We start from the raw sequence: 12,228 nt of genomic DNA, 5'->3' as shown, positions 1-12,228 counted from the left end.
CATATAACCCCCCACCTTAAATTCCTCCATATACCTGTCTAGTAGTCTCTTAAACTTCACTAGTGTACCTGCCTCCACCACTGACTCAGGCAGTGCATTCCACGCACCAACCACTCTCTGAGTAAAAAACCTTCCTCTCATATCCTCCTTGAACTTCCCAACCCTAACCTCAAAGCCATGTCCTCTTGTACTGAGCAGTGGTGCCCTGGGGAAGAGGCGCTGACTATCCACTCTATCTATTCCTCTTATTATCTTGTACACCTCTATCATGTCTCCTCTCATCCTCCTTCTCTCCAAAGAGTAAAGCCCCAGCTCCCTTAATCTCTGATCATAATGCATACTCTCTAAACCAGGCAGCATCCTGGTAAATCTCCTCTCTACCCTTTCCAATGCTTCCACATCCTTCCTATAGTGAAGCTACCAGAACTGGACACAGTACTCCAAGTGTGGCCTAACCAGAGTTTTATAGAGCTGCATCATCACATCGTGACTCTTAAACTCTGTCCCTCGACTTATGAAAGCTTACACCCTATAAGCTTTCTTAACTACCCTATCCACCTGTGAGGCAACTTTCAGGGATCTGTGGACATATGCCCCCAGATCCCTCTGCTCCTCCACACTACCAAGTATCCTGCCATTTACTTTGTACTCTGCCTTGGAGTTTGTCCTTCCAAAGTGTACCACCTCACACTTCTCCGGGTTGAACTCCATCTGCCACTTCTCAGCCCACTTCTGCATCCTATTAATGTCTCTCTGCAATCGTCGACAATCCTCTACACTATCTACAACACCACCAACTACTGTGTCGTCTGCAAACTTGCCAATCCACCCTTCTACCCCCACATCCAGGTCGTTAATAAAAATCACGAAAAGTAGAAGTCCCAGAACAGATCCTTGTGGGACACCACTAGTCACAATCCTCCAATCTGAATGTACTCCCTCCACCACAACCCTATGCTTTCTGCAGGCAAGCCAATTCTGAATCCACCTGCCCAAACTTCCTTGGATCCCATGCCTTCTGACTTTCTGAATAAGCCTACCGCGTGGAACCTTGTCAAATGCCTTACTAAAATCCATGTAGATCACATCCATTGCACTATCCTCATCTATATGCCTGGTCACCGCCTCAAAGAACTCTATCAGGCTTGTTAGGCACGATCTGCCCTTCACAAAGCCATGCTGACTGTCCCTGATCAGACCATAATTCTCTAAATACCCATAGATCCTATCTCTAAGAATCTTTTCCAACAGCTCTCCCACCACAGACATAAGGCTCACTGGTCTATAATTACCCGGACTATCCCTACTACCCTTTTTTGGACAAGGGGACAACATTCGCCTCCCTCCAATCCTCCGGTACCATTCCCGTGGACAACGAGGACATAAAGATCCCAGCCAGAGGCTCAGGAATCTCTTCCCTCGCCTCGTGGAGCAGCCTGGGGAATATTCCGTCAGGCTCCGGGGACTTATCCGTCCTAATGTATTTTAATACCTCCAACACTTCCTCTCCCTTAATATCAACATGCTCCAGAACATCTACCTCACTCATATTGTCCTCACCATCATTAAGTTCCCTCTCATTGGTGAATACTGAAGAGAAGTATTCATTGAGGACCTCACTCACTTCCACAGCCTCCAGGCACATCTTCCCACCTTTATCTCTAATCGGTCCTACCTTCACTCCTGTCATCCTTTTTTTCTTCACATAATTTAAGAATGCCTTGGGGTTTTCCTTTACCCTACTCGCCAAGGTCTTCTCATGCCCCCTTCTTGCTCTTCTCAGCCCCTTCTTAAGCTCCTTTCTTGCTTCCCTATATTTCTCAATAGACCCATCTGATCCTTGCTTCCTAAATCTCATGTATGCTGCCTTCTTCCACCTGACTAGATTTTCCACCTCACTTGTCACCCATGGTTCCTTCACCCTACCATTCTTTATCTTCCTCACCGGGACGAATTTATCCCTAACATTCTGCAAGAGATCTCTAAACATCAACCACATGTCCATAGTACATTTCCCTGCATAAACATCATCCCAATGCACACCCACAAGTTCTAGCCTTATAGCCTCATAATTTGCCCTTCCCCAGTTAAAAATTTTCCTGTCCTCTCTGATTCTATCCTTTTCCATGATAATGCTAAAGGCCAGGGAGCAGTGGTCACTGTCCTCCAGATGCTCACCCACTGAGAGATCTGTGACCTGACCTGGTTCATTACCTAGTACTAGATCTAGTATGGCATTCCCCCTAGTTGGCCTGTCTGCATACTGTGACAGGAATCTGTCCTGGACACACTTAACAAACTCTGACTCATCTGAACCCTTGGAACTAATCAGGTGCCAATCAATATTAGGGAAGTTAAAGTCACCCATGATAACAACCGTGTTATTTTTGCACCTTTCCAAAATCTGCCTCCCAGTCTGCTCCTCTGTATCTCTGCTGCTACCAGGGGGCCTATAGAATACCCCAATAGAGTAACTGCTCCCTTCCTGTTCCTGACTTCCACCCATACTGACTCAAAAGAGGATCCTGCTACATTACTCATCCTTTCTGTAGCTGTAATAGTATCCCTGACCAGTAATACCACCTCTCCTCCCCTTTCCCCCCTCTCTATCCCTTTTAAAGCACTGAAATCCAGGAATATTGAGAATCCATTCCTGCCCTGGTGCCAGCCAAGTCTCTGTAATGGCCTCTACATCATAATTCCATGTATGTATCCAAGCTCTCAGTTCATCACCTTTGTTCCTGATGCTTCTTGCATGGAGGTACACACACTTTAGCTCTTCTGCCTTACTACCTTTACACCATTTATTCTGCTTCTCTTTACTCAAAGCCTCTCTATATGTTAGATCTGGCTTTACCCGTGCAGTTCTTTCACTGCTGTATCGCTCCGGGTCCCATCCCCCTTGCAAATTAGGTTAAACCCTCCCGAATCATGCTAGTAAACCTACCTGCAAGGATATTGCTCCCCCTTGAGTTCAGGTGCAACCCATCCAATCTGTACAGGTCCCACCTTCCCCAGAAGAGATCCCAATGATCCATTCCAAACCATTTGCTCTTCTCCAATTCTGGCCTTCTAAGCGTCTCAAAATGTAATCACTTTATCAGTGGACTATGCCCTTGGATACCTAGGCAAAAGATCTGGAATTCCGAGCCAAAATGTCTCTGCCTCCCTAATACCTTTTTCACAATGTTACTTTAAATAAATAAGCTGCTCGCTATTTGCGCTAATGCACTTCTGGACAGTCAAAAGTATGACCACGAAGCAGTTTACCCTGTTTTGCTTTTGCTATTGATTTATTATTTCACATGTACTATGATACAGTGAAATGCTTGCCTTGTTTACTGTTTGTATACACAGTGCATTAAGCTAGAACAATGTAAAATGAGAACAACGCAAAATAAAGTGCAAAAGCTACTGGAAAAGTGCAGTGCAGTTAAACGATGAAGTGCAAGATCACAACGAGATAGATTGTGAGGCCAAGAGTCTATCTGCTGTACTGATCTTTGCAAGAGATTTGCTGAAGAAACTGGTAACCATGGGATAGAAGCTGTCCTTGAGCCTGGTGGTATAGCTTTTGTTCCTTCTGCCTGATAGGAGAGGAAAGAAGAAAAAAACACTGATAATTGATGGTTGTTTTTTCATTATAGAACACTGAGCTCTTTACCAATGAGAGTTTTTCAATCCAACAATTCACATGCTGGGGGAAAACTACGCAAAATGGTTGTATAAATTTTTCCAAGTATTTATTTAAATTGGTTTCTCTTCCTTGTCACCTATTCATGCACCTTGCAACAATTAGCTTTTGATTACAATTTATTTTTATGTTCAGTCCTGTTGTGTAAATGGTGCCAGAGGAACTGGTTTCATTCTCCAAATAGTAAGAGTGGCAAGATTCCTTTGCAAAGTGTTTTGTGTGTTTTTTAAATTATATTTAATCTGAAGATGGTTCATTTATTTTGTTTTTGCTCTCAGGATCTGGATGTCCCTGACATGGCCGGAATAATTTTCCAACCCTAATCATCCCTGAAATGTGAGACTTGCTGGGCATTTCAGAGTTAATGACTGGTGAAGGTTCTGGAGTCGTACATAGACTAGATCTTGTGAGAATAACAAACATACCTCACAAGTATTCCAGTCCTAGCTTTTTTTCTCCAGTCCTGCCCAAGGGTTTCAGCCAGAAACGTCAACTGTACTTTTTTTCCATAGATGCTGAGTGCCCTGCTGAGTTCCTCCAGCACTTCATGTGTGTTGCTCACAAGTATCTTGCAAGGTTGCAGTTTTCTTCTCCCGAGAAACCAATAAGTTTAGTTAAACATGAAGTTCAGTTGTCAGTCGCCAAATTCTAGGCTATTAATTGGATCTAAATTTGACAACTGTTTTGAAGGTTTAATATTTTGGTCTCTGGAGTATTTGTCCAGCACTGTAGATTATTAGTCCAGCAATTTAACTACTGCACCATGATTATATTTTTAAAGTATTGATCCTGGAATATATCAGTGATGTGTTGAATTCCAAGATTAATTCTTCAAAGATCAAGGTTCAAATTTATTATCAAAGTACATTTCTGTTAACATGTACTACCCTGAGATTCATTATCGTGCAGGTGTTCAGAATAGAACAAAGAAATACAATAGAATCAATGAAAAGCTGCACATCAATTAAGATGACAAGCACCCAATGAACAAAAGAAGACAAACTATGCAAATACAGGAAAACAAATAATAAATAATTCTTATAAGATAGTTATTTCTTTATTCTTCTTTTCCACACAATAACTTTTGTTGATGGGCTATTTTTTTGGACAATTAGAACAAATATGAGCAAATTATTTGGTAAACTGACATGTTGCCTCTAAAGCTACAAAATTGCAAGCAGTAGGTTACCCATAGTAAACAAGAAATGGATAACATGATGGCACAATACTAGGGCGCATTGTTTGAAGGAATCTCATTCCAACTTGTTAGAATGACATCAGCAGCAAAGTATGGGGTCTTGGAATGTTAATGTTCCTCTAACACTGGTTGTTCAGGACCTCCTCAGCATCACGGGGAAGAATGAAATGGTCAAGTCAGCTAGCTGATGCAATGTTTTATGTGGGTAGTACATTCAACGGTGTCTGCTTGCAGGGGAGTAAGGTAATGATCATTGAATTTTCTTTCCCCTTCATGCAAGTACAGATTCACTCATGCATTTGTGCTAATGACAGCCCAACGTGGCACGCTGACCTTCATGTTGGCCAGCAACCCTGGCAATTAGTATGTAGAACATATGTAAATTAGTATGACTCCAACTTGCACATCCTTTTGTGGAATTTGCTCATGTCCCTGATTTAAGAGATGTAATTACTCTCTCTTGTAGTGCACAGCAATTATTCTAACCATCTGATTTCTATTAGGTAATTCTTTTGAAAATAAAGACCACCCACAGTCTTGTATCATTTTTCAAAACCTTGTGAATCTGGTGTTCCTTGGGGATGTAAAAAACATGAATTAACCAGTAAATCTAACTGAATAGCAGAAAGTTTAAGTTAAGCAGCATCAGATTAAGGATGGATCAGTTGTGCAACTTCGGTACATACGTAGCTAGAGGTCTGGATAGTATTAGGTGTTAATGTTTTCACATTAAAAGCAGAAGGTGAATATGCTTTAATGTTCAATATTTATCCCTCTGAATGTAGTACATTTCTCAAATGTAGTATATTCAAAGGTTTCAAAGGTATGTTTAATGTCAGAGAAATGTGTACAATATATATCCTGAAATGCTTTTTCTTCGCAACCATCCACGAAAACAGAGGAGTGCCCCAAAGAATGAACGACAGTTAAGTGTTAGAACCCCAAAGTCCCCCACAGCTCCCCTCCCTCCCTTGCGTAAGTGGCAGCAAGCAACAATCCCCCCTCCCCCCGTCGGCAAAAAAAAGTGTCGGCCCCTGCCACCGAGTACTTAAGCTTCAGCAAGGCAACAGCAAAGACACAGACTTGCAGTACTCCCTGCATTCAACATACCACAGGCTTCTTCCTTAGTAAGGAAGAAAGGGATGTCTCAATTTCACAACAGGAGGAGAGACATCATTAACAGCTCATTGTTTTATGATGTTAAAAGTCCATTGCGTCACTTTTTCTGAGCTCAGTGCCCAAAGATTTCGGGTCTCTGAGTACATAGCCTTAGAACTTCCATCTCCCATGACACACCGGTCTTCTGCTCAGACGCCAACCCCCAATCCCCCCATCTCCAGAGCCACAAGAACTCGGTCCTCCAAAGCTGAGTGGATCTCCTAGGCTGAGCCCTTGGCATGCCGAACAACGGCTAGCTGTGAAACCCTGACAGCAGGTCCCATTCCCACAAAGAACCGTAGTCAGCGTGTAACTCCAGGTCAGGGTCTTCAAAAGAACCCTGAAAGGGAAAAACAGAGACATTAAAGATGGAAATAGGGCTGTTTCCAAAGATGCAAGCAAAGGATCCATCAGTTAGGTGCCATTAACCCTCCTAAGCTCCTCCTCCTTTTTCCTAAGCTTCGCCTTCTTCACCTTTCCCAAGATTACATATAATTTACAGCCAAGGAAAAGGCCATTCAACACAAATGATCAATATCGGTATTTACAACGTGCTTCACTGAACCCTCCTCCTGCCCAACACATCCCAGTAGCTCATCATTTGACTTGTTTCTCCCTCACACCCTGACCTCCATTTCCTTCAAATAGATCTGAGCAATTTATTTCAACAGCTCCATACAGCAAGGGTATTCCATAAAGGAGTCATAAAAGTGTTTAACAGGATGGATAATGATTGTTTCCCTTCATTAGACTCTCTAGAAAGGGGTTCCCAACCTTTTTATGCCATGGACCAATACCATTAAACGAGGGGTCATGGACCCCAGGTTGTGAACTGCTGTCTAGAATGAGAGATGGTTTAATGGTGTTAGGGTATGCAGAATTGCACTAGTTTATGTGGAAGTTTAAGATATGTTTTAGAGTGTCATGTATATGTGTGTTTATCGGCATAGGTTTAAGGTGGGAAGTGAAAGATTTTAAAAAATCTTAAGGGACAGCTTTTATGTGCAGGATGGTGCATGCATGGAATGAGCTGCCAGTAAAAGAGGCTGAGGCAGGTACAAGAACACCATTTTAAATGTACGCAAATAGGAGACATTTAGAGGTATTTGGGTGAAACACAGGTAAATTGGACTAACTTGGTGGGCACCATGTTGGGATGGATCAGTTAGGTCGAATGGCCTGATTCATGCTGTCTTACTCGATGACCTCCTGAATTTAATTTCATTTCTGTAACTACTTTTCCGTATGTTTTTATATTTAAATGAAGCACAATGCAGGATGTATTTTAAGTGTGCTCTTTATTAAAGTTCAACATAAATTTATCCTCTAAGTATATATAGTACCCTGAGATTCATTTTCTTGCGGGCATTCACATTAGAACAAAGGAATATAATAGGATCAATGACAAGCTACACACAAAGACTGATAAACAACCGAGCAAAAGAAAAACTGTGGAAGTATTCTAAGTGTATAAATAAATAAATACCATTGTGGCATGAGTTGTGGAGTCTGAAAGTAAGTCTATAGATTGTGCAAACAGTTCAGTGTTGAGGTGAGTGAAGTTATCCACGCTGGGTCAAAAACTTAAGAGGTTCTATAGATGCTGGAAATCTCAAACAACATACACAGGGAGGACTCAGCAGTGCAGGCAGCATCTTTTGAAGGGAATTTTCCCATCTATAAATGCTACCTGACTTGCTGAGTTCCTCCAGCATTTTACGGATGGTACTCTTATTCGTTATCTGTGCAAGTTTAACATAATTTTCTTTTCGGTTCTATTCCTGATTAAAATTTTTATTTGCATATTCATCACTTTATTAAGTTGTGATATCATGCTAATGATTTCTTTGTCTGTAGCTCTTCTCCCCAGTGATAAATAACGGTTACCAAATGCCCTGACTGGCATGTTCAAATTTTAGACCTTGCTGCATCTTGCTGTCACTGGAATTCCGCAAAATCCCTGGGATTTTCTTGTTTCTCCATATCCCTTCCTGAGATGAATGAATGCAGAGGACAGCAGAAGGGAGGAGTTGAAGCAGCATTTGGTCTGATGAACCATGCTTTATGTCATTGGTGTGCAGTGACATTGAGGATGACAAATGTTCATCTTCCCATGTTGCCTCTTCTTGCTCATTTCTGTTGCCTTCACCTGCACAGGGAACAGATGGCACACCATGAGTAATTAAGCATGTATTAATATTTCAATATTGACATGGCAGCACATGCTGGAACCATTTATCCAGTGTCTGCAGACAGAGTGAGTCAGCAGGGAAGTACTGTTGGTGTTGAATATCGCACGGATAGACCCCAGCCTGCATTTGTTACTGACTTTCCAGTAGAGGAAATTTTAATTTTCTATACTCTTGTCAAAGCCCTTTGCAATTAAAATAAAGCTTCCATTAAATCACCTTTTAACCATGTTGATACCCAAAAAGATATCAACCAGGTTGCTTGATCATTCTCAGCTTTGCTCTCTCCATTTTTGTTTGGTAGTTTTGCCTTTAGCTGACCAGGATGTAAAGTTTGAAAGTCCTCAGCCTCTGCATCTCATCTTACTCTTTTCATTTCAAAACCTGCACCCAATCTCTCTCTCTCTCTCTCTCTCTTTATCTCTCTCTCTCTCTCTCTCTCTCTCTCTCTCTCTCTCTCTCTCTCTCTCTCCCCCTTTATCTCTCTCTCCCTCTAATTTCTGTTTATTACTATGTGATTCCACTGTCCATTCATTCCCCCCCCCCCCAACGAAATTCCCTCCTGGCACTTATCCCTGCCATCGGCCTGAATACTACACCTGCCCATTCACCTCCATTCAGGGCCTCAAACATGTGAGGCATTTCTTCACCTGCGAATACGCTGGATCTGACTAATGTGGTTAGTGCTCCCAACGCCGCCTCCTTTACATTGCTGAGACCCGTCATAAATTGGGGCAACTCTTCGTCAAGCACCTCTGCTTCATCTGCCAAAAGTGGAACTTCCTGATTGTCGAACATTTTAATTCCTGTTCCCATTCCCGTTCCGACATGTTGGTCCATGGCCTTCGTTTGTGCTTTGATGAGGCCACCCTCAGGGTGGAGGAGTAATACTTTATATTCTGTTTGGGTAGCCTCCAATCTGATGGCACAAATATCAATTTCTCTTTTCAGTTTAAAATAAATTCCCCCCTTCCACCCTTCTTCTATTCACTATTCTGGCCTCTTGCCTCTTCTCACCTGCCTATCACCTCCCCTTCACTTTTCCTATGGTCCACTGTCCTCTCCTATTACGTTCTGTACTCTCCAGCACTTTGCCTTTTTGACCCACCTGGTTTCACCTATCACCTTCTAGCATTGAAGGACAGGCAGGACAGATTAGAGGGCTTGTCTACTGAGTCCTTATGGGTGGAGCTGAGAAACAGGAAAGGTATGGCCACATTAGTGGGATTGTATTACAGACCACCCAATAGTCAACGAGAATTGGAAGAGCAAATCTGCAGAGAGATAGCAGGCAACTGCAGGAAACATAAAGTTGTGGTGGTAGGGGATTTTAATTTTCCATACATTGATTGGGACTCCCATACTGTGAGGGGTCTAGATGGTTTAGAGTTTGTAAAATGTGTTCAGGAAAGTTTTCTAAATCAGTATATAGAGGGACCAACTAGGGGGGATGCAATATTGGATCTCCTGTTGGGAAACGAATTAGAGCAAGTGACAGAAGTCTGTGTAGGGGAGCACTTTGGTTCCAGTGATCATAACACCATTAGTTTCAATTTGATCATGGACAAGGATAGATCTGGTCCTAGGGTTGAGGTTCTGAAATGGAAGAAGGCCAAATTTGAAGAAATGAGAAAGGATCTAAAAAGCGTGGATTGGGACAGGTTGTTCTCTGGCAAAGATGTGATTGGTAGGTGGGAAGCCTTCAAAGGGGAAATTTTGAGAGGGCAGAGTTTGTATGTTCCTGTCAGGATTAAAGGCAAATTGAATAGGAATAAGGAACCTTGGTTCTCAAGGGATATTGCAACTCTGATAAAGAAGAAGAGGGAGTTGTATGAAATGTATAGGAAACAGGGGGTAAATCAGGTGCTTGAGGAGTATAAGATGTGCAAGAAAATACTTAAGAAAGAAATCAGGAGGGCAAAAAGAAGACATGAGGTTGCCTTGGCAGTCAAAGTGAAGGATAATCCAAAGAGCTTTTACAAGTATATTAAGAGCAAAAAGATTGTAAGGGATAAAATTGGTCCTCTTGAAGATCAGAGTGGTCGGCTTTGTGCGGAACCAAAGGAAATGGGGGAGATCTTAAATAGGTTTTTTGCGTCTGTATTTACTAAGGAAGCTGGCATGAAATCTATGGAATTGAGGGAATCAAGTAGTGAGACCATGGAAACTGTACAGATTGAAAAGGAGGAGGTGCTTGCTGTCTTGAGGAAAATTAAAGTGGATAAATCCCCGGGACCTGACAGAGTGTTCTCTCGGACCTTGAAGGAGACTAGTGTTGAAATTGCGGGGGCCCTGGCAGAAATATTTAAAATGTCGCTGTCTACGGGTGAAGTGCCGGAGGATTGGAGAGTGGCTCATGTTGTTCCGTTGTTTAAAAAAGGATCGAAAAGTAATCCGGGAAATTATAGGCCGGTGAGTTTAACGTCAGTAGTAGGTAAGTTATTGGAGGGAGTACTAAGAGACAGAATCTACAAGCATTTGGATAGACAGGGGCTTATTAGGGAGAGTCAACATGGCTTTGTGCGTGGTAGGTCATGTTTGACCAATCTATTGGAGTTTTTCGAGGAGGTTACCAGGAAAGTGGATGAAGGGAAGGCAGTGGATATTGTCTACATGGACTTCAGTAAGGCCTTTGACAAGGTCCCGCATGGGAGGTTAGTTAGGAAATTTCAGTCGCTAGGTATACATGGAGAGGTGGTAAATTGGATTAGACATTGGCTCGATGGAAGAAGCCAGAGAGTGGTGGTAGAAAATTGCTTCTCTGAGTGGAGGCCTGCGACTAGTGGTGTGCCACAGGGATCAGTGCTGGGTCCATTGTTATTTGTCATCTATATCAATGATCTGGATGATAATGTGGTAAATTGGATCAGCAAGTTTGCTGATGATACAAAGAGTGGAGGTGTAGTAGACAGTGAGGAAGGTTTTCAGAGCCTGCAGAGGGACTTGGACCAGCTGAAAAAATGGGCTGACAAATGGCAGATGGAGTTTAATACTGACAAGTGTAAGGTATTGCACGTTGGAAGGACAAACATACATACAGGGTTAATGGTAAGGCACTGAGGAGTGCAGTGGAACAGAGGGATCTGGGAATACAGATACAAAATTCCCTAAAAGTGGCGTCACAGGTAGATAGGGTCGTAAAGAGAGCTTTTGGTACATTGGCCTTTATTAATCGAAGTATTGAGTATAAGAGCTGGAATGTTATGATGAGGTTGTATAAGGCATTGGTGAGGCCGAATCTGGAGTATTGTGTTCAGTTTTGGTCACCAAATTACAGGAAGGATGTAAATAAGGTTGAAAGAGTGCAGAGAAGGTTTACAAGGATGTTGCCGGGACTTGAGAAATTCAGTTACAGAGAAAGGTTGAATAGGTTAGGACTTTATTCCCTGGAGCGTAGAAGAATGAGGGGAGATTTGATACAGGTATATAAAATTATGATAGGTATAGATAGAGTGAAGGCTTTTTCCACTGAGGCAAGGGGAGAAAAAAACCGGAGGACATGGGTTAAGGGTGAGGGGGGAAAAGTTTAAAGGGAACATTAGCGGGGGCTTCTTCACACAGAGAGTGGTGGAAGTATGGAATGAGCTGCCAGACGAGGTGGTAAATGCGGGTTCTTTTTTAACATTTAAGAAGAAATTGGACAGATACATGGATGGGAGGTGTATGGAGGGATATGGTCCGTGTGCAGGTCAGTGGGACTAGGCAGAAAATGGTTCGGCACAGCCAAGAAGGGCCAAAGGGTCTGTTTCTGTGCTGTAGTTTCTATGGTTCTATGGTTCTATTGCCCCTAATCTTCCCCCACCCTTTTATTCTGGTGTCTTCCCCCTTCCTTTTCAGTCCCGAAGAATGGTCTCGGTCCGAAATGTCAAATTCATTTCCATAAATGCACCCTGAGCTGCTGAGTTCCTCCAGCACTTTGTGTGTGTGTTGCTTTGGATTTCCAGCACCTGCAGAATATCTAGTATTTTATTAGTCATGTTTTTTTTGTT

General features: G+C 42.5%; 1 protein-coding gene and 1 long non-coding RNA gene across 9 annotated transcripts in view; one reads left to right on the top strand and one right to left on the bottom strand.

Annotated features, from left to right (window-relative positions):
• Nucleotides 1-12,228, top strand: part of tenm3 (teneurin transmembrane protein 3) — a 2,629,382-nt gene that overhangs the window by 521,938 nt on the left and 2,095,216 nt on the right. The gene's annotated exons all lie outside the window — the stretch shown is intronic.
• LOC134346356 (uncharacterized) overlaps nt 5,913-12,228 on the bottom strand; it is a 57,758-nt gene continuing 51,442 nt past the window's right edge. Inside the window, exon 3 of one of the 2 annotated variants that reach the window (XR_010017915.1) lies at nt 5,913-6,390. This is a non-coding gene — a long non-coding RNA (uncharacterized LOC134346356). Of the gene's footprint in view, nt 6,391-7,379; nt 8,200-12,228 lie in introns of those variants that run through there. The other variant, XR_010017914.1, reaches the window with a different exon arrangement.

This window comes from Mobula hypostoma, chromosome 5, assembly GCF_963921235.1.
Source record: "Mobula hypostoma chromosome 5, sMobHyp1.1, whole genome shotgun sequence".
NCBI classification, from domain to species: Eukaryota; Metazoa; Chordata; class Chondrichthyes; order Myliobatiformes; family Myliobatidae; genus Mobula; species Mobula hypostoma.
This window is presented reverse-complemented; position numbering and strand designations above follow the sequence as displayed.